The sequence below is a fragment of the Scyliorhinus canicula genome, chromosome 1, assembly GCF_902713615.1.
Source record: "Scyliorhinus canicula chromosome 1, sScyCan1.1, whole genome shotgun sequence".
Taxonomy (NCBI): Eukaryota; Metazoa; Chordata; class Chondrichthyes; order Carcharhiniformes; family Scyliorhinidae; genus Scyliorhinus; species Scyliorhinus canicula.
The window spans coordinates 144,499,803-144,518,274 of NC_052146.1; the positions used below are offsets into that span (position 1 = coordinate 144,499,803).

At 44.9% G+C, this 18,472-nt stretch overlaps 1 protein-coding gene and 2 long non-coding RNA genes across 3 annotated transcripts in view; 1 reads left to right on the forward strand and 2 right to left on the reverse strand.

The window, feature by feature from the left end:
- csmd2 (CUB and Sushi multiple domains 2) overlaps positions 1 to 18,472 on the reverse strand; it is a 2,254,685-nt gene that overhangs the window by 1,891,216 nt on the left and 344,997 nt on the right. The gene's annotated exons all lie outside the window — the stretch shown is intronic.
- LOC119968265 lies at positions 6,253 to 8,643 on the reverse strand. The gene is made up of 2 exons (XR_005461141.1): positions 8,611 to 8,643; positions 6,253 to 6,416 (listed from the first exon to the last, which is right to left on the reverse strand). It is a non-coding gene; the product is annotated as an uncharacterized LOC119968265 (long non-coding RNA).
- LOC119968254 overlaps positions 8,740 to 18,472 on the forward strand; it is a 67,401-nt gene continuing 57,668 nt past the window's right edge. The window contains exons 1-2 of the long non-coding RNA XR_005461140.1: positions 8,740 to 8,981; positions 10,884 to 11,034. This is a non-coding gene — a long non-coding RNA (uncharacterized LOC119968254). The remainder of the gene's footprint in view (positions 8,982 to 10,883; positions 11,035 to 18,472) is intronic.

An 18,472-nucleotide genomic window follows, 5' to 3' on the forward strand; every position in this document is an offset into this window, starting at 1 on the left:
TTAAAGCGGCACAGAGAGATTGGGTACGAGAGCAGTTTCCATGCAGCCAGAGTGCAACGTCAGTTTGAAAATCCTCATCACAACGGTTTGGGAGCAAGACCATTAATAGGTGATGTTCTTCTGAGGCTGATCAAATCCAATCGGCTTGCAGTCAACCTAGTCTGATTGACTATTGTTTTCAAATTTGCAATTTAGGCAATATTGGATTTGTGGTGCAATTGTGTCAGTTCTAATTTTCAATCCCTCAGATGTTAAAAAATAATTTAGTGTACAATATTTTGCTTTTGGAACTGTACTCATTTGCTTCTGAGAAAGGATTTAAAAAACGTAGGCAGATGTATTTCAATTTTCGATGAATAATGCTCTGTAACGGCTATTAATTCAGATATTGTGGATTTGCTAGCAGTCGGAACGCCTTCCCTGTAAATCATTAAAAAAACATTAAAAAATCTAATCCGCTTTCTCAGTTTCTTGCCAGGTGATATATTGAGATTATTAATTTGGACAGTTTCCAAATCATTCGAAAATATCTTTGCCCTTCATGCATGTATTTTGTTATAATCTCCAAAATACATTTTTTTTAAAAGACACCTTGAATTTATCAAACCCACATATCTTTTATTTTGTTTAGGTATAGCTACAAAAGACAAATTGAGTTTTGGGGTTTATTCAAATTCACTTTATCGGCAAGAAGAGAATAACCTCTTCAATCATAATGAAGCATATAATGCAATATATGCCTGATGCAAATAGCAGAATCTCAGTGCATAGTGTACAAAACACAACATGAGTTCCAGGGCGTGATCTAACTAAAAGAAAAATAAACTCCATTCTGGGTGGGATTAGCGGGGTCATTCCGGGCGCTTGCAGCACCAGAAATGACCCCCTATCTAACAGCACTCTTTTTTATCGTGCCCTGGCAGGGAAGACACACCCCCAAGGTCGCGCTCAGCGTCATTTTCTGCACTGAGTAGCTCCGGCAAGTGGAGCTCCTCAGTGAGGAAGAAATTGGGACATGATTTTTAAATGCTGCCCTGATCTCTCAACTCCCCCCCGCCATGACACCTGGGCCCACCTAACACACCTATAAGGGGATCCTTGACCCTCTCTACGCCCCACCTCAATGGGTAGGGCACCCCCAGGCTCTATTCCTGCGCAGACAAAATGCCAGCCTGGGCCTTGGCAGTGCCCCTGGCAAACCTAGCAGTGCCAGGCTGGCACCCAAGTGGCACTTCTAGCATGCCCAGTTGGCACTACCATGGTGCCAGGCTGGCAGCACCAAGATGCCTGGGTGGCACCAGCAATGCCAGGATGCTACCCTGCCCGGAGGCCGGTCACTCAGTGCCTCCGATTGTCAGGGAGAACCCCACCTCCCGTACCTTTTTACCTGGTCCCCGTTTGTGGGGACAAGTACTGAACAGCGCCTGGATGGAGTCTTCTTGTCAAGGACAGTAGATGCCAAGTGGCAGATTGATCTGACGTCAGCATGGCTAATTGGGTTCTTAAACTCACTTAGGCATGCGAGATGCAATGGGCAGGACACAGATCATGATGTCCCCCCCTGCCAACCCCCCCCCCCCCCCCCCCCACCCCACCACTCACCCCACCTCCTCCAAGGAACACCCCATTGGAACTGTTCTTTGCACTGTCCAAGATCTTCCCCCTGACACTGCAGTGCCAAAGGTAGTGCCAGTGGCAGCGCCAAGGGACAGTGCCCAGTCATGACGCTCTGCCCCTGAATGAGCATCAGATGCACATCCTGCGAGACTTGTTATGATTCACGTTAACATGCACTCATGCTGATGTGAATGAACAATCTAATTTTTGGGGGGGGGGGGGGAGATTATCAGGCATAAAGGCCTGATATGATATTGAAATATATTCAACTAGCTATCCTAACATTCAACCATTCAACATTATGATTCCCGTTACGCAATTGGTGGGGGGGGGGGGGGGGGGGGGGGGAGGTGGAAGGGAGCCACACTCAGGAAATCCTGCTGGAATAAACTGCGTTTTGGGATTCCCGCAGGATCCCTTGTTCCCTCTGCCCCCGATTCCGCCCTCTGCAAACGGGAGAAAATCTCACTTATGTTCAATAGTCATAACCAAGCACGACCAAGAAAAGGCAAGGACATCGTATAGGATTATCCAGTCCCGCCACAGTGTGTTTTCTGGTGAAGTAGGTGGCTTGCCTTTGATCGCCAGCAGGAGCATCTGGCCCCATTGCGTTCTGTGGCATTTTATACAGCTTGCCGCCCCACTGCTGCAAGCCGGATGACCCTGCTAGTGGTAGGGCCAGAAAATCCCACAATCCTTCTTCAAATAATGCCATGAGATCTTCCACATCCCCTTGACAGAGGAGGCAAAACCGCAGTTGAATGATAGAAGTCAAGTGCTGCTGCAGTATTGCACTTGACTGAAATTCAAGTAGAGAGGGAAATGGAGGAAGGGTGTGGGGGCGGAGGTGGAGAGAGAGGGTTCAGTGGGACCTCAAAATACCTCAGGCAGCATGTCAATTTCAAGACACGATCTCTGCGTTGGCAGAGCAGGGGAGGAAACTCACTCTCCTCCCCACTAAGAAAATATTAAACCTGTTCAACAAAACTAATTGAGATCTTGTAAGGAGTTAAAAAGGCTGGACATGTTACCCATACATTCAGAAATCTGTATTCAGGTAGGTATTGAGTGTAGTGGTCACTCATAGCTGCCTCAGGACTGTACCTAGACCGTGTAACTGGTTAGCAGGACAAAGGGTCTCTGGTAAAAGAGTGCATCAATCAGTGAATTGACACAGGACCTGGGCTATGATCAGGGTCAGCACTTTCCCAGCATTGCAGAGGCAAAAATAGGAAGTGACAAGGCTGCCAAGGATAATTTGGTGTACAGCTGCTCGTCAGAAGGGTCCAGCTGCCAATGGGCGTCCACTCGTAGGTCCAGTGGCACAGAGAGACAAGAACCTTCGCAAGAACCTTTACAAGCAGGGCAGAACCCCGACTGTCAGGAGGGCACAGGAGAATGATGAAGAGCACGGTATTGTGGCAGCACGGTAGCATTGTGGATAGCACAATCGCTTCACAGCTCCAGGGTCCCAGGTTCGATTCCGGCTTGGGTCACTGTCTGTGCGGAGTCTGCACATCCTCCCCGTGTGTGCGTGGGTTTCCTCCGGGTGCTCCGGTTTCCTCCCACAGTCCAAAGATGTGCGGGTTAGGTGGATTGGCCATGATAAATTGCCCTTAGTGTCCAAAATTGCCCTTAGTGTTGAGTGGGGTTACTGAGTTATGGGGATAGGGTGGAGGTGTTGACCTTGGGTAGGGGGTAGGGGGAAAGAGCTGGTGCAGACTCGATGGGCCGCATGGCCTCCTTCTGGACTGTAAATTCTATGTAAGCACGAAGGCAATAGAAGCCAAACCTTCAACGCGAGATTAACTGCCAAAGATGGAGCTACCTCAGTTATTGAAGGATCAATGACCACACTCCACACCCAGACTGACCTTTCCACTCCAGTCCAACCACTCCACCCCAGACTAACCCCACTCCCTTCCGCTGATTCCCCCCCCCCCCCCCCCCCCCCCACCCAAGTTCCACCCGATCCCTCCCACTGTCCTGGACTGACCCCCACCCTCCCGTCCAACACTCCCACCTCCGATCTGACCTCCTGCCTTCTCCCCTCTCCCCAAAGCTTGGCCCATCCTCACCTTCTGGTCTGACGTGATTCACCCTCCCCTCCTCTCTGATCACACTGCCCCATGCCCCCACCCCTTCCCAACTGTCCTGACCCAACCCACCCCTCCACCCCCGCTCCAAACCACTTACCTTTGAAACGAACCTTCTCTCTTTCAATTGTCCCTTTAAACATCTCCTTTACAGCAGCTAATGTCATAAAAAGGTGCAACCCTATATTCCCTGCAACACGCTGATGCATCCGGCAACACAGCTGCTCCTGTTTTACCTAGCCTGAGTGAGGAAGGTTGGACGAGACATAGGCTTTGGAATATCAATGTGGGTAAGCCGCCGAGAGTAGCATCTGCCAGAGGTTGCTCCTCTGAGGAAGTTACGGGACCTGAACCTTTTCAGTCCATCTGATGTCTCTTTCAATGAGGCTCACCACCACCTTCTCAATGACAATTAGGGATGGGCATTAAAGGCTGGCTTGGCCAGCAACACTCACATCCTGTAAATTAATTTTAAAAAGCAGTCTTGCCAAGTTTGAAGTTATGTCAAATTATTTCCAATATTCATTTCTCAATTTTAAATTATTAGGACTTTGGATATTTAAAATAAAACTATTGGACACAAGCGTATATTTGATTAATGTGTAGCCATCTGGGATGGCCACTTTCAGCATATAAAATGGACACTCGCAGAGCATACAGGGAAAAATGGACAATGGACAATGCAATGTAACAAGCAGGCATAGAGCCTGAATGTGTATTTAGAAGACAGACTGCAGACAGAACCGAAACTCTTGGCCAATTTGCACATTGATGGCCCATCTCCAATGAACAAAGGACTAGTGCTCAGGTAGCCGATACCGTCCCAGACATTCTGGCGCCACTACCTCAGCAAGAAGAAACAAACAAAGCATGGCCACCTAGGACACACCCAGCCATCAAGACACCCGCTCCTTTATTGGCTCAGATCGATGGCAATGATCGAGATGCTGCCCAATTAATTGGGGCCAAATTTAAGGCCCGCCTAAAAGCACGCAAAGCCCTCCAAGTGTAAGAAGGAACCCCCGCCATGTGTTCCCTCTCTTGGAATTGGCTCTCAACTGGAGAGACCCTTCCACCAGCACCACCAGAAGCAAGTAAGTTCAAGTTCAACGCTCGCTACCAGACGGACAATCATAACTATACTGCTACTTCTTCAAACCCAACAGCCTCAGATCCGAACAACAGCCACTGTTCCTCTGACCTAAGTGGGCACCCGAAGTAAGAATAGGTGTTAGTGATAGACATAGTTTAGCCTGTAGTGTTATTGTGCATGGGTAGATCATACTGTGTGTAAATAAAGTAGTATTAACTTTGAACTAACTAACTGGTGTATTGGCTCTTTGATCGGTATTCGGTTGAACTTTGTGGCGGTATCAAGAGATACCTGGCGACTCTGAAAGCATATTCATAATTAAGATTAAGAAAGTCGACCTTATTAACCACCATATTTACAGCCACAAAAGAGAGCAACACATGTAGATTGTGAGTTTGGGAGTTTGCCAACCAGGAATTACCCTGGAACCTCCAGGATAAATCTAGAAGCAAAGACAGGTGAAAGATCATGGGGCTACTAAATTTTGTGTTTTGCTTTTAATTGACTATTTGTGTTGATTCTTCATAAAAATATTCCAGATTTAACAAAAGATTGTTCATCCAGGCTCTCACTGGTGCCAGTGTTTTGATATCCACGATATTATTAAATAAGCATGGAGAATGTCGACTGTTTTTCCCAGGTAAATCACAAAAATAGTTGATGAGTAGATTGCTTGCCATTTGGATGATATTTGTACAGTCCCCTGGATCAGCTATATGACATAATCAGATTGGATTGTGGAAGATAATCAATCCCCCTAGTTAAATGAATCATTCCATTGCATATCTGGCAAGTGACATGGAAGATTTATGACTGAGCATTAGTCAAACAGAACAGGAGATATTAAACTTTGATTCAAATGTGTCTTACAGCGCATACATTTATTGCATGAAAAATGGTAGTTCAGCTTATTTTAGTGGATTAATTGGCATTTTAGTTGTTTTTGCAGTCATCCCTTATAGCTGGTTCCAATGCAATTCATGCAGCTGACACCGCAAACCTGTGGCAATGATTAAGTCCTGCTTATTTCGGGGTTCAACGTCTGCCAATCATAGCTTACTAATCAAGTCAAGTGTTTCCACAGGTCCCAATGGAATGGTTCACACTCTCGGGTCAAATCCTACACAGCAGCAAAGCCCACACATCCTAGTTAATGTTTGACAGTGTGCATAATAATGACAAAGGTTTGTGCTGCTGCAGTTAGCCCGGTGCTTCCAATGGATCAAAACAAGTAAAACCCAACATTTCAGCTAATTCATCTGCATGATAAATTGACTTTCCTTAGCTGTCCAAGGCAAAGGCCAGTGGTGTCCAATTTTACACAGCTAATTGAAACAATTTTTTATTGCATTAGTTTGACCATCCATATTCTACGTTCAACCGTCAAGTTGCTTTGGGACGGTGATGGATGTAATGTATCGTATTCGGGGAATTTTCACTTTTAGTTAGACAAATGGATGTTTCATCACTAACATGCGTGGATTATTAACATTTGCCTGGTGCTTCATGGCGTTCAGCCCGAGATAGCAAAAACTCTTCCAACATGATTTGTGATGACTCGAAGTGAAGATTGGATTTGCCGTCTTCCAGTCACAATATGCAACTGCATCCTTGGATTCAAAGACACAAATATTACAATTACAAGAGCTAAGCATTTAAAATAAATCTGGTTATCACACCATTGTGAAATAACTAACCCCATACCCAATCACTCAATTTTAAACTTGGGTTTTTCCAAATGTTTTCAGCTTCAAGCACAGTTTCACAAGGTATACAGTCCTCTCCAGGAGCTAACTGCGAAAATAATGGGAACAGGCAGTCACAGACATCAATTCAAAGGGTATGTCCCCAAGGACCTCACTGAAGTGCCACAAAAAGTTCAACAATCTCACAACAGGACAGAAGGAGGCCATTCAGCCCATCGAGTCTGCGCCATCTCTCCAGCAAAGCACTCCAACTGAGTGCACTTCCCCACCCTATCCCAAGAACCCCTTAACCTAACCTACACATCCCTGGAAACTAGGGGCAATTTTGCATGGTCAATCCACCTAACCTGCACATCTTTGGACTGTGGAAGGAAACCGGAGCACCCGGAGGAAACCCACGCAGACACAGGGAGAAACGGCAAACTCCACACAGACAGTCACCCGAGGCTGGAATTAAACCCAGGTCCCTGGCACTGTGAGGCAGCAGTGCTAACCACTGTGCCACCATGCCAGCCTCACACTTCTGGACTCACATTTCTGGACCCACCCTTGATGCAGTCTGATGGTGGTTGTCTCAGCTCCCATTGCTGCATCTGGAGAAGCCACCCAATGTTGCCCATCCGGTGTGACCTAGTGCAATGGTGGAAGCTCAGAGCATTGCCATGGGATCCATGCTTGATGCCTAGCAGGCTCAAATCATGGCTGCAGATTCTAGTATTCAAATGGAGCATGTAGGCTTCCTCGGCAGTGTAACAATCTCTGCCCCAGCAGACTAATAGGATTGCTGAGGTGCCTCCAGAGGGGAAGTGACATGGTGGACCAATCTGCTGCCTTCCCTTAGAAGGACAGAATTCATGTTCCCACTCCCCAGTACCCCCACTAATGTTCGTCAGCCAGCTAAACTGCCTTGGCTGATGACACTCTTGTCAAGGCTCTCAAAGCCCAGAGTTGCTCAAGGTGTCCTGAAAAGCTTTCTGTTGTCTGCACCAGTGAACCAAGAGCCTTGCAGAAGCCCTGTTGGAGCCATTAGCTTAGTACTGCATAGGAGCACTGAACCAAGCAAAGGGCACCACAAGATAGGCACACAAGGTCATGAATAAAGACAACTCGTTCTCTATATCTAGTTATATTCAGTTATATATCTATTATTGGAACTTTTGTACATCGTGATGGTCTGCAATAGAGGTGAAAAGTAAGCATTGACAGACCATTGCTGATGTAGGACTGATCTTTTGCGGGAATTAGAGTCTTATTAGCCCCTCACAGATACCCATTCAGGTAAGCATGTCCTAAATGCCTCCTCCCTTCTTTCTATTTCTCTGACTGCTCCTCCCCTTTCTGCCCATCCCGAGGTCCTTTCTGAAGAACCTGGTTGCAAAGGTTATGCCCTCATGAGAGCAAGGCTGTTAAGCCTACAGAAGTTGACCATGTGTTTGGTGACATGTTCTGGTTTAGCACAGTGGGCTAAACAGCTGGCTTGTATTGCAGAACAAGGCCAGCAGTGCGGGTTCAATTCCCGTACTGGCCTCCCCGAACAGGCACCGGATTGTGGTGACTAGGGGCTTTTCACAGTATCTTCATTGAAGCCTACTTGTGACAATAAGCGATGATTATTATTATTGGGGGACATCATGCGGCTCTCCTTTGCAGTTCAGACAATAGCACTATGTGTTAGACTGTTGATGGTTTGCTTCATATTCCAACTGGCAGCTTAGCTCTTCTTGTATGTGTGCTGGCCGTGTGTGTTTTTGAGTATTGAAGAGGAAACATGCACGCATCTCAATGAAATGAAACAAAATGAAAATTGCTTATAATCACAAGCGGGCTTCAAATGAAGTTACTGTGAAAAGCCCCTAGATGCCACATTCGCCTGTTCGGGAAGGCTGGTACGGGAATTGAACCGTGCTGCTGGCCTGCCTTGGTCTGCTTTCAAAGCCAACAATTTAGCCCTGTGCTAAACCAGCACCTTTTCCAATTGGGAAGCCCTCATTACCAAGCAGCCAACGTTTAATTTGGTGTGGTCATTCAAATATGGTGAAAATGATGAAATGACTTAGAATAAAAACAATGTGGCCCCTTCCATCAAACATTCACTAACCTGATCCCCTGTGCATGATCGCGCACAGATAAAGGAAGTGACACTCCTTGCAGTTCCCCATTGTGATGCAATATCCACAGAGCTACGTGTGTGCAGCCTTTGACTGCCTGCAGCATTTCCAACCTTAGTTAAGCTATGTGCTCACTCCTCATTCTTTCCAGTTGGAGAGAAGAATATAAAGTCCCCTCAATTGTAGAGGTTCTCTGTTACCTCCCCGACATAGCAATGAATGACCATCTGTGAGATGTTAGCATGCTGCTGGCTCCAGCTTGGAGGAATCCTTTGGCATGGAACTTGAGTGCCACAGTTATCTTCATGTCAACTGGCCCTTTCATCCATGCCCTGTTCTGCGACTGCTGATCCAGTTGAAGGTGGTACATTTTAATGATCACACTTGGTGAACTGTATTAGCCTTAGACATTGATTCTCGCTAAGGTGGAGGAAGGATAAATATTCCCAAAGTACCACAGGCGGGTACAGCCTTCTATTAACTGTGCACCTTTTCATCTCTTGGTACAGCTTCCCCTTTCTGGTGCAATTAATTTCCCTATTCTCTTACAGACAAGAGGAATAGCAAAGATAATACCCATGAGAATTTTGCAAGTGTGAAGTTCTTAGTTAATGTTTAGGACTATCCCTTTCATTTAAGGTGAAATGGAGCAACAGAGGGTGTCATGTGACATCAGTCTTGCTTGACAACAGGGATAATGAGGGCCCTCAGGTTATTTAACTGGGAAGTTTGTGCAAGTTGTTCATACCTATAGACAATGGGAAGAGTATTCGTACTGATTTTGTGGAGGAGGTTAGTCTTGAAGCCTCACAGGGAGGTGATGAGAATGTCAGTTTTTATAAACTTGTACATTTTAATCTGTCTATTTAATGCCAAGATAAAATGGAATTGGATATTTAGAAGATAGTTAATCAGCATTTCTATCTGGTTACAAGATCCATGTATTCATGTTGCCATAAAGATCAGCTTTGAGAAGGGAAACGACAGTAGAAAGCCATTGTTGTAACAGCTGACAGGATTTTCTTAAGATATCTCTGAACCTCACAGACAGATCAGTCTGAGAGCCATCAGAGAGATAGTGGCAGCCTGTTCACACAGTTCATTCTGCAGAATGCAGCAGGGATCTCATGCTTGGATTGAAAGGGCTAAGTTCATGAGGATTTAAACAAGGCTGGAAGATTCACCTAACTTTGACTCGAGGAAAGAACCTCCTGGGTAACCACCATCATGAAAGTCAGTTTGGGCATTAAATGTTATCTGGCTGGGAAAGGAAAAAGTATGCAAGCCATCAGGAGCTGAGAATAATTTGGAACAGGTTCCGAGAGAACAATGTGCTCACTTAAGGGACAGAGTAAAGTATGTCTGGAAGGGGATTGTTGGTCATTTCAAAAGTTACATGGGGGGGGGGGGGGGGGGTTGTAGTTTAGAGTACAAGTTGCCAACTGAATATTTAGACAATGCTACTTTTAGTTTGTTTATTACAGTGAAAATCATAAAACATGAAAGCCCATCTTGTGATGTTTACAGTTGACCTTTTCAAAACGTCGTTAGTAACATCGTCTCCAAAGTTATTGGTCTCAACTGCGATTATAACAAGAAATAGCATGTTCTTTGGTGGCAGGCCTTCAAACTCCACTGAACCCCTGAGAACAATTCAGCGCCACTGGTGGAAAATCCCAGCCCTAGCATCTGGTGAAAAGGACTTGATTAGTGTGTTATAAAATTAGTTCTCACCCTAATTCTGGAAAAAGTAACCCAAGCAAAAATGTCTTGTGTTAGTTACTTTGTGGAATCAGTTAACTGGATACAAATTAGAGAGAAGGCACCTGCATTTTATTCCATTTTCATGTTGATATGGATCCACACAATTGCTTGCGTTCATGAAACATTACTTACACAGAGCCTGTAATGTAGAAAAGCATCCTAAGGGGGGGGAGGGGGGGGGGATATTGGCACTGAGCCAACAGAGAAAAATAATCAAAGTTTCTCAAAGGGAAGACTCAAAGGAATAATGGTGAGGTTTATGTTGTGCATAGTAAAATACTACTGCAGATTATCACTCTTTCAAAATGTTCAGACTTCCATCATTTTTATTCCGCCTTTTCTTCTCCCAGAAAAATGAGCAGAATGCTGTAAACGTAACTAATCCCTAATACTTGCTTAGCTCTCTGTCAAGGTTCTCTGCACTACCTATTTTATTCCCTTGTTCATTAGAATGAAGATTGATTTAATGCTGTGGAAAGTAATGATTTTCACATTACAGCTTTTGCGATGTTGTAGCAATGGAAATCAAGGTGCAAAAACCACAAAGCCATGTTTAAATACAGATATGAGTCCACAGAAGGCAAACTGAGATGGCCAACCTGGAAAATCTACAATTTGTACGATATCCGCGTTGTGGAAGTAGAACTCTGGTAATTGAGATTTATTTTGTATTGATTATCCAATGCTTAGATCTTTCTGACAACTATGAAATACTTGCAAGGATTTTTAATGTTGTCTTGTACAATCTATCTTTGAATCTTTTATGTGGCCTTGAAGGAGTCCACACCAAGTAGCTAAAAGAAAACTTTGTTTGTTTACAATAACTATGATTCACATTACATGGTAGATCCCAACTGGGCCTGTCTGCCAGTCTAATTGGCCGGCCTTATATACCCGCCAACTATACATTTTTTAGACATCTCCCAGCCCTTAATGGGGAGCTCAAGAGGGAAAATCGATCGTGGATATCTAAGGAAATAAGGGAGAGTATCAAATTGAAGGAAAAAGCATATAAAGTGGCAAAGATTGGTGGGAGACTAGAGGACTGGGAAATCTTTAGGGGGCAACAGAAAGCTACTAAAAAAGCTATAAAGAAGAGTAAGATAGAGTATGAGAGTAAACTTGCTCAGAATATAAAAACAGACAGTAAAAGGTTTTACAAATATATAAAATAAAAAAGAGTGGCTAAGGTAAATATTGGTCCTTTAGAGCAGTGCATCTCAAACTATCTGATGTGGGGGACCGGCAGTTTTTTTTTTCAATGTGCCAGGGACCGGTGAGCGAAACAAGCCAATCCAGGATTACTGTCTCTTTCTTTTCTGGAAACACTCCAAGTACCGGCCGACGATGGCTCGCGTACCGGCACCGGTACGCGTACCACACTTTGAGAAGCACTGCTTTAGAGGATGAGAAGGGAGTTTTAATAATGGGAGATGAGGAAATGGCTGAGGAACTGAACAGGTTTTTTGGGTCGGTCTTCACAGTGGAAGACACAAATAAAATGCCAGCGACTGATAGAAATGAGGCTATGGCAGGTGAGGACCTTGAGAGGATTGTTATCACTAAGGAGGTAGTGATGGGCAAGCTAATGGGGCTAAAGATAGACAAGTCTCCTGGCCCTGATGGAATGCATCCCAGAGTGCTAAAAGAAATGGCTAGGGAAATTGCAGATGCACTAATGATGATTTACCAAAATTCACTAGACTCTGGGGTGGTCCCGGTGGATTGGAAATTAGCAATCGTGACACCACTGTTTAAAAAAGGAGGTAGATAGAGAGCAGGAAATTATAGGCCAGTGAGCTTAACTTCGATAGTAGGGAAGATGCTGGAATCTATCATCAAGGACGAAATAGCGAGGCATCTGGATAGAAATTGTCCCATTGGGCAGATGCAGCATGGGTTCATAAAGGGCAGGTCATGCCTAACTAATTTAGTGGCATTTTTTGAGGACATTACCAGTGCAGTAGATAACGGGGAGCTAATGGATGTGGTATATCTGGATTTCCAGAAAGCCTTTGACAAGGTGCCACACAAAAGGTTGCTGCATAAGATAAAGATGCATGGCATTAAGGGTAAAGTAGTAGCATGGATAGAGGATTGGTTAATTAATAGAAAGTAAAGAGTGGGGATTAATGGGTGTTTCTCTGGTTGGCAATCAGTAGCTAGTGGTGTCCCTCAGGGATCCGTGTTGGGCCCACAATTGTTCACAATTTACATAGATGATTTGGAGTTGGGGACCAAGGGCAATGTGTCCAAGTTTGCAGATGACACTAAGATGAGTGGTGAAGCGAAAAGTGCAGAGGATACTGGAAGTCTGCAGAGGGATTTGGATAGGTTAAGTGAATGGGTTAGGGTCTGGCAGATGGAATACAATGTTGAAAAATGTGAGGTTATCCATTTTGGTAGGAATAACAGCAAACGGGGTTATTATTTAAACAATAAAATATTAAAGCATGCCGCTGTGCAAAGAGACCTGGGTGTGCTAGTGCATGAGTCACAGAAAGTTGGTTTACAGGTGCAACAGGTGATTAATAAGGCAAATGGAATTTTGTCCTTCATTGCTAGTGGGATGGAGTTTAAGACTAGGGAGGTTATGTTGCAATTGTATAAGGTGTTAGTGAGGCCACACCTGGAGTATTGTGTTCAGTTTTGGTCTCCTTACTTGAGAAATGACATACTGGCACTGGAGGGTGTGCAGAGGAGATTCACTAGGTTAATCCCAGAGCTGAAGGGGTTGGATTATGAGGCGAGGTTGAGTAGACTGGGACTGTACTCGTTGGAATTTAGAAGGATGAGGGGGGATCTTATAGAAACATTTAAAATTATGAAGGGAATAGATAGGATAGATGCGGGCAGGTTGTTTCCACTGGCGGGTGAAAGCAGAACTAGGGGACATAGCCTCAAAATAAGGGGAAGAAGATTTAGGACTGAGTTTAGGAGGAACTTCTTCACCCAAAGGGTTGTGAATCTGTGGAATTCCTTGCCCAGTTAAGCAGTTGAAGCTCCTTCATTACATGTTTTTAAGGTAAAGATAGATCATTTTTTAAGGGTTATGGTGTTCGGGCCGGAAAGTGGAGCTGAGTCCACAAAAGATCAGCCATGATCTCATTGAATGGCGGAGCAGGCTCGAGGGGCCAGATGGCCTATTCCTGCTCCTAGTTCTTATGTTCTTATGTTCTTATGTAAGATACACGTGGAAGTTAATTGTTCCCACCCTCTAAGGTACTTGCAGGTTATAACAGTACCATCACAGGCTATTGCAGAATTAGAAGAACCAAACTTTCAATGTCACAACTGATGTTCGACTGCCAGGAGGTACAGCAATCTTAGCACACATACAAAGAACAGCATCTAAATGCTAAATATATCTGCCACAAGATGATCTGCATCATGGAAATGAAAGGCCCAACGAGTGGAGGTCTGTGACCTCACATTAGTAACCGTCCATGGGATTAGTCAAACATCACCAGTCAAATCAATCTCAGAAACTAATTCTGTCACCTCAGTTTATGAACTAACATAGAAACATCTAGAATGCTTTGGCACAATTGGCAGTTTCAAACGAGCAGTATTGTTACGTTTGCAGGAAAATGCAAGTCCGTCAACTGGTGTGGTGCATTTTGCACATTGTAAATGCCAGCAGCTGCAAGAAGAAACAGTAAAAGATTCTGCACCGTAACAACTCTGTGAAAACATTGATGGATGGCTGTATTAGGAGAGGTTTGGTCAATTGGGCCTGTATTTACTCCAATTTAGAAGACTGAGGGGGGATTGAATTGAAATTTATAATATTCTGACATATTCTGTAATATTCTGTTGATTATATTCTGTACAGACTGGATGCAGGGATGTTGTTTCCTCTGGCTGGGAGAGGGATATAGGGAGGCCATTTAGGAGAAACCTCTTCACTCAGAGGCCGAGACACTGAATATATTAAAGAAGGAAATAGACTCTAAAGATGCCAAGGAGTATGAGGAGAGTACGGATCAGCCATGATCATATTGAATGGCGGAGCAGGCCCACAGGGCCGAATGGTCTACTCCTGGCCCCATTTTTAAAGTTTCTATGCTGCATGAGACAATTTTAGCCTCACTGGGATGAACTTGACATCTCCCAGGGAGTCATTTTTAAAAGCAAACAGGTCATCATACCAGAATCTTTGCGAGACTTGTGGGGATATGACTGTACATTTTAGCACACCTGGCAATAATCTAAGTAAAGGTGGTGTAATGCAAAGGCTGTATTGTCCTTTAGTACTTCCAACAATTCCTATTCTGTCCAAGTTGGATGAAAGAATTTGGGCCAACTCCCGGACATTGCAAATAGTTTTATCTAAAGTAAGCATTAGACTGAGGTAAATGTATACTCAAATTCAATGTTTAACACCAAATCACTGCTGGAATTGTTTGACAGATTTTCCGATCAAAAGTCAACAAAAACGTGGGGCTGGATTCTCCGCACTGCCGCGCCATATTTCTCCTTCACCCTGCCAGCGGGATGCTCCGTTACGCCAACTAGTCAATGTGGTTTCCCATTGTCGGGCAGCCCCACGCTGTCGGGAAACCACCAGGCTGCCGGAAAAACTGAGCACCCCAAGGCGGAGAATCCAGCTCGTGAAGTATTCATTTCTGCAAATGATTATGTAACTTGAGTAGATGGATGGCCTTGTATTATTTTATCTCTTATTCAAAGGATATTTTACGCCCTGTTTTGAGGATTCCTGAGCACCAACTCACTTTAAAAAGACTTGCATTGCTAACCAAGACATAAAACACAGGAGCCAGGAATAGATCAGGAAGTAGAAACAAATGTTCTTCGTAATTTAGCACACTACTGGTAGCGAACTCCCATATGAGACTAGCCTTTAGGTAACTGGAGTATCAGGTACATTACATACTCTGACTTGTTCAAAGTTTCAGATCAAGCTGTGTGAACAATTATTTTTGCTGGGCAGCACGGTGGCGCAGTGGGTTAGACCTGTTGCCTCACGGCGCTGAGGTCCCAGGTTCGATCCCGGCTCTGGGTCACTGTCCGTGTGGAGTTTGCACATTCTCCCCGTGTTTGTGTGGGTTTCGCCCCCACAACCCAAAAGATGTGCAGAGTAGGTGAATTGGCCACGCTAAATTGCCCCTTATTTGGAAAAAATGAATTGGGTACTCTAAATTAAAAAAAAAACTTTTTTAGAAAACCAATTATTTTTGCAAGGAAGATTACTTTGAAATGAACAAATGAGCCTTGTGCCCAAAAAGAAAATGCTGGAAAATCTCAGCAGGTCTGGCAGCATCTGTAGGGAGAAAAAAGAGCTAACGTTTCGAGTGTCCTCTGGACTCGAAAAGTTAGCTCTTTTCTCTCAGATGCTGCCAGACCTGCTGAGATTTTCCGGCATTTTCTTTTTGGTTTCAGATTCCACCATCCGCAGTAATTTGCTTTTATTTATTAAATGAGCTTTGTGGCTTGGTTACAAGCATTTTTGATTGCAAAGCTTGACCACAGAACACACAATGTTGTTCTGCTGCTCCAGAGAAGCTGGATTCACCCCGACTCATCTATTTTGGCCACAAAGATATTTCTCTGACTGTCCTGATGTGAATACCATTGGAGAGAAAAGTTTGCAGATTTCTAGCTAAATTTCCAGGTTCACGAATATCTGTTGTTTTCCCTCAGCCATCAATAATAGCAAATGGCCTCTAATTGATATAAACATGAATCAATTACTTTTCTTTCTTGCAACTCAAATCATGAATTGCATAAATGCTGGAACCTGATGTATTTGTTATCTAATTTAATTTTGCAGTAGCTGAGCTTTTAATTTACATTCTTTAGTTTTGAAGATATCTGACCATCCTGGACAAGCGTTAATCAGATTGCTGAGGTCACTGTTATGACACCCTGGGAAGTAGGGAAGCATGCACCATTCGATTCCCATTTAGTCATAACAAGTAAGAACACTCCTGATAATTGGGGTTCAGCTTCCCCCTTAACAGTGAAGTCTCCACAGTTTAAATACCCCTGCCTGAGTGCAGGTTCGGGAGCGTGACTCTTTGAGGCGTGGGAGTTTAGTAGTGTATCTTAATAAACTTTTTCTTTGTATCCTACCGTGCATCCTATGAGCGTTTCTCAGCGTCGAATTCAACAGTCACCTTGGGCGGGATTCTCCATTGCCCGACACCAGCATCGGGGCGTGAAATCGGACAGAGAATAGCTCCCGACGCCAAAAACATGGCAGGCGCTATTTTGACACCATAACGCGATGATCTGCCTCTTCAAAATGGCGTCAATGCGATGCACACACGTAGTTGAAACACCATTCGATATCATTAGTGGGTCCACCCGCGATTCTCTGCCTCCGATGGGCTGAGTTCCCAACGGCGTGGTCCATTGTGCTCTCATAAATCGTGAGCCTGGCGTGGTGGCTGCTGAAAGAGGGTGTATGGACAGTGTTCAGCACAGTTATACTTCACCGACAGCCGTGCCACTGGCCAGGGCTGGGGGGAGTAGTGGGGGTAGGTAGGAGGTGGGTTGTAGGTTTGGGTCTTCGGGTACACCATTACCGCAGGCGGCAAGGCAGCCATGCTACTGCGCATGCCGCTGACAGCCCGCTTTAAACATGGTTCCCTGGGTCGTATAGGTGACCCCCCCCAGGGCACTCCCCAGATGCCCTCTGGCCTCAGCTGACCCAGCAGCTGTATGGGTGCTCCAGCACAACCTGTCCGATCTTTTTGGCACTGATCAGTATGTGTGAGGGGATGTATTGTTTAAGCGTGGCTGCAGCTTGTCAGCCCTTGCTCATCGAAACCCATTGCTCATGGGTTTCGATGGTGTTCCACGCGACACCGGTGCTAGCCCCTTATGAATCGGTGCAGGCGTGGCGCCAATTTTTCTGACGTGAAAGTCCATGGATTCTCCGTTGGCGTCAGCACTTAAACTCAGTAATGGAGAATCGAGCGCCTTGTCCAAAACCTGTGCACATGAGCTTGTTGGGAAGCTGTACCTGCAACCCTGAATTTCAGGGTGCACTCCTGTGTCACTGATAGGAATCTGGCAGAGCAGATTCAATTTGGACCGCCAAGGTTGTGGCTCTTTCTGAAGTTAGATCATCATCCTCTATGAGGAGGCACTCCCTAATTCACAGAATTAAAGCATTTCCAGTTAAGTAAGCATAAATCAGTTCATAGGTTAGTGTACCAAATTTGCATGCAGAGGCCAATTGTCACGACAGTGTTACATACACGTATTATTTAATGGGCTCTCCATTCATTCGCATTGCTGTCGGAATGCATATCAGTCATCACACTGTTCTTTATCCCAAAGTATCTTTCAAGAGCACTTAGTGCCATATCAAACATAGCCACATCTGCTGTGAGCTGCAGCTGCTCAAGTGCTTACTGGCCTTCAGCTCCGAGACAATTTACAAGTTTTGCTTTCTGATGGATGACTACTATGTTTGGACTGTACATCCTAATAGCGAACAAGTAGGCCTTGAACCCACTGCTCCCACATAAGGAAGCGGATCACGGAGCGAGAAAAGAAATGGGCCAGAACATCACGGTCGTTCATGCGTTGGTGGGATCTTCCATTCCCACCGACGGTGATCCCCTGCCGCGGGTTTCTCAATGGTGAGGGGTGCACTCAACGAGAAACCTCATTGACAACAGCGGAACCAGAAGATTCCTCTGCCAGTAGGACTCCACCTATTGCTGCTGACCACGCGACAGGTTGCTGGGTCAATTCCATCCATGGTTCTGATGCTGGTCAAGTTCATCTTTTCTCAAACCTCCTTGTTGTCACCTTTTGTTATCTTTGTTGTATGTTTCCAATTTATCTCAGAGCAATAGATGACACTCGTTTCAATTCTACAACAGATTTATTTACAGTACTTATTGTTCCCATCCTGGGGGAAGAATTCAACAGGAGTACAGAAATTGTTTTTATGCTATTGTGAATTTCCCACACGATCTTCCAGTGGTGTGTGTCATGGCGGATTGAGAAACCCACTGGCGGCTGGCTTGAAACTGGATTTGCATCCCACTAATGGAATGCAGATGAAGGCTTGACCGGAATCTTCCACCCATACCCGAACTTCTTCGG